At 31.0% G+C, this 4,488-nt stretch overlaps 1 pseudogene; it reads left to right on the forward strand.

Annotated features, from left to right (window-relative positions):
• The first annotated feature begins 2,266 nt into the window (after positions 1 to 2,266).
• LOC113751164 lies at positions 2,267 to 3,144 on the forward strand (annotated as a pseudogene).
• Positions 3,145 to 4,488: the final 1,344 nt, after the last annotated feature.

Raw genomic sequence — 4,488 nt, forward strand, 5'->3', positions numbered from 1 at the left:
GTTTCCACCACTATCAAGTCAACGGTACGAAATCTAGATTGGGGATTAGGAGGGATTAATCCCTTTTTTTCCCATTAAGCTTCTACTTTTTGTACGTTTTTAAGTGCATTCTAACCAATTTTTAGATATTTATTTCAAAAAATCAGGACTAGAATTCTGTTTATCCAACTATTGATTTCTCACACCAAAATAACAAAAATTCCAGTTAAATCATATAAGTAACTATGGCTACTTGCTTTCCATCTCTTTGGTTAAAAAGAAAAAAGTTTTCTGAAGCTTTAAACATTGTCTTAACAAATTATAAGGGCACGGGCGGAGCCAAGACCCCACATTAAGTGGGGTCAAATTTTAATGCAGTAAAACTTATTTAAAAAAAAAAAAAACTACTAACATTACATACCGAATAAAATTGTACCAATTTTGTTAACTACAAACTTTTCAATGTAACTAAATGAACCTCTTGATTTTTTTAAAATAATTTGTGAATTACCATCAACGTGATCTTCTACAAGTTTATTTTAAGAAATTTATATTCACTATATTATAAATAAAAATCATAATAACTCAATTTCATATTATAAATAAAAAATTTACCATCCACTTGAAAAATTCTTGTTTTTGGAAACTTTGAAGTTTGAAGAATTGTTTTCTTACTCCACTCAAGAAAGTTTACCCCTTGTTTTTTGAAATTTTGGATGAAATTATTCTTAAACTTCTATAAATAACTTGAAATAAATTCAAACTAATTGTGATGGTAAAAATTATGAAATTTCAAATGTTTAGAGTCAATGTATATAGAAAAGAGAATTTGGTAAAATTTAATGGGGGTCAAATAAGATGTAATTTTAAAATTTTTTAAAATTTTCTAAGCCTAAAAACTAATTTTTCAAAGTTAAGTGGGGTCAATTGACCCCACTTGCTTGCATGTGGCTCCGCCACTGTATAAGGGTACATGGTCAAAATAGCAGATTTGAACTCCTTATACAGAAACGTTGAAAACAAGGTTGAGCCCCAAAAAAGTATTCCAGAAATTTACACACCAATTTCTTGGAACATTCTTATTGCATCAATTGCCTTACAGTCTACGTATGACATGGTGCGCACCAACAAAGCGCACTAGACTAGGTATTAAAGACATAAACAACAGTCTATGTCACATGGTGGATTTGGCATTATAAGACATGAATACAGATAGTTTTGCCATGTAGCTGATGGGCAAGAATTCTGTTCATTACATTTTTTTTCCATAGCGTAATAGAATTTTGTTAATTACATTAGCTGTGGTTTTGCCAATTGTCCTTTTTTTTAGTCCAAATCCTTTTTGAACTCATTAGAGAACGAACTATCGACTCATCCTCCATCATACATGAATTGAATATTGAAGTTAGACACCATTTTGCACACGGATGCTGCTAGTTCCATGTTTAAATTACCAAAGGTTATTGGGTCAAGTGGTAAAAAAATTGATATTTCTTGGGTAAGGCCTCGGATTTGAATCCTGTAGATGGAATAAAATAATTTTGGAAGAGCCAACCTCCAAAAGGATCCCACAATGCTCGACTTCAAATTAGTTAAACTATATGTGATCATTAGATATCAGGACGTTTATACCATGAAAAAAAAGTAACGAATTTCTATTTTACACAAAAATACTTGTTAGCTCCATGGTTAAATCACACTGACAAAATAGGGTATAAACCTTCCCTAACCTTTTCTAACCTCAAATTTAGAAGAAAAAAAAATGTGTAACATATGTAGCAATTTCTTTTCAATTTTAACTAAGTAATAAGTCAATTTCATGTCTTTTCAATTTTCTCTCAAATTTTCAGCTCTTTGAGAGGCTAATTCTATCAAACATTCATTCTAAGATGGTTAAATTACTACCCATCTAGAATCGGCACTTTAATCACATATACATATATGTATATATGTGAAGAAAAACAGTTTGGCACTTTAATCATCTAGAATCGGTTAGCAAGGAGATGTTGTCAACTCAAAAAATGTCGAGGTTCATCTTTTGTCGTGTATAGTTGGATTCTAATCAGCTTTCTTTGAAAGCAAAATTAATTTTTCAAAAGATTCTTTACAGACTTATGACTATATTGAAGTGAACTTTCCTGTGACATGTACATTATTTCACCATAATACTATGTAGTTAGCTGTGCGTAGCACATCATTCCTTCTAATGAGCAACCTTTATATAAACCCCACTCATCTTTTTCTACAGTTCGTATCCAAGCTATTGCATAACTTTCTCCTTCAGAAAATGTCGGGAGTGTGGGTTTTCAAAAACGGTGTTGTCCGTCTTGAAGAGAATCCTGCTGGAGAGAGCGTGAAGGCTCGAATGGCCGTCGCAGAGTACTTGTCCATGTCGAACGTAATTGAAGTCAGTGGCGGATTTACACTGGGGTGCCCCCTTAAATTTTCATGATACCTACAAAAATTTGATTTAATTTCAAGTGTCCCTTGGAGTTTTGTGTAACTATTGGTTTATATGTTTTTAAAGTTGTATTTGATTTTACATGTTGCTACAGCTACCGTAGAAAAGGTTTTTTCAATGATGAATATAGTAAAGAATCGGTTACAAAATAGAATGGAAGACACTTGGATGAATAATTATTTAGTTACTTAATTATATTGAGAAAAATATATTTCGTGAAATTCAAAATGAAAAGGTTGTAAACCGTTATCAAAATATGAAAACTCGACATGAGCAATTGTAAATGGTTTAGTTTGCTTTTGAAATAAAATTATTATTACATTAATAATTTTGAGTTTGTCTTTTGATATTTTTCATGAAATATATGCATCATTTGTACTTGTTGGCGAATATCTTTTTCCTTAAAAAAACTAAAAAAAAGTAGGTAAAAAATTTTACAGTTGGTTTTGCCTCCACTGAAAATTTTTTCTAACTCCGCCATTGAATTGAATGAAGTCATGGCATCCTATTGTGTTCTCGAGAGTAAGCTATTATCTCTGGGATGGGAGAGATTCTATGATGATCCTGACCTCCTTCGGTTCCATAGGAGATCATCATCTGTTGACCTCATCTGTCTTCCCAAGGACTTCAAACAATTCAGGAGCATGCATATGTATGATATTGTCATCAAGAATCCTAACCAATTTGAAGTTCGGGAGATATAACTAGGTTGAAGTTGAATTTCAGGTCCATGTCATTTCCCTTGATTGCTTCTGGTTGATGTTCTGCCAAAATCTGAATTCTTTAAATCACTGAATTTCTAAGTACTAAATTTGATACAACAGTAGACTAGTTTGTTTTTAGGGCTTTTCTCAGATTAGTTAAAAATCCAAATTTTAACACATTCTTTGTCTTCCAAGTAAAAATATCATTGGATAATTTCAGAAATCTCCCCTGAGGTTTCTGACCATTTCACTGAGCTCCCTTCAAGTTTGAAAAATTACACCTACCTCCCTTAATTTGATAGTTTTAGTAACAAAACCTTAAAATAATATTGACTTGGTCAAATTTTTAAATAAATACCCAAAAATGCCCTTGTGTAATGAGTTCTAATTTATTTTTCTATACAATTATAAGATTATATAATAGAATTATAAGGAAAAAGTGTCAAATTTTTCATGTCCATACATACTATTTGATAAACAACTATATTAATAATTTTATCACTATGATAAAATACTTTTGATGGTATTTTATTATGAATTAGATTTATAAGATAGAAAAGAAAATGTTGAAATAATTCATTTAGAATTTATGAATTTTTTGAGTTGTGGAATTATCATAATTTAGTAGTAGCTTAGGGCCATTTCTTTTTTATTTATTGTTAATTTTAATACCAAAAAAATAGAAAATAAAGATCAGCAAAAGCATTTGATTACATATTGATAGGGTGTAAAATTGTCATTCAATTTATGATTATTTTCCCCTTGATTGTAGCCAAATATTATTTTAATTGATGGATTCTACTTATATTTGGTTAATGGTACTAATTGTACGAAAATGAGCAAAAAATGATTAAAAGTGCCAATGAGATTCAATGGAGTCTTGGGGAATCTCTTCTAGGATGCGTAGTTAAATCTCCATTTTCTAGTCGAAAGTCAACTTGAACACTCGATTCCAAACATCTGTGAGATCGAATTATTTTTTGTTTATTTCTTTTATTCATTGGTATTCGTACGTTTTTTGGTTTAACTTCTTATGGCTGTTTTGTTGTTTGAATGTCAAGGGTTCAATATTCGAATTAACCTAATAATCTACCGCCAAATTAACCAGTTAAATCCGTAATTGTTTGATTGGTTAATATTAGTGGCGATTAGCGTGATTGGTCCCATGTTTGGGAAACGTATGATCTAATTTAAACAAACCCTCGTAGGGTGTTTGTTGGTTAGGATTGGCCTTTTCTAATTCTTAATGCAATAGATGAATTAAATCCTATGATCGTACCTAGGGTTATTTCTTGGTTAGGGAAATAGTTAATGGTCGTACCTTGACTATCGAAAAAGTAAGGA

The sequence above is a fragment of the Coffea eugenioides genome, chromosome 11, assembly GCF_003713205.1.
Source record: "Coffea eugenioides isolate CCC68of chromosome 11, Ceug_1.0, whole genome shotgun sequence".
NCBI classification, from domain to species: Eukaryota; Viridiplantae; Streptophyta; class Magnoliopsida; order Gentianales; family Rubiaceae; genus Coffea; species Coffea eugenioides.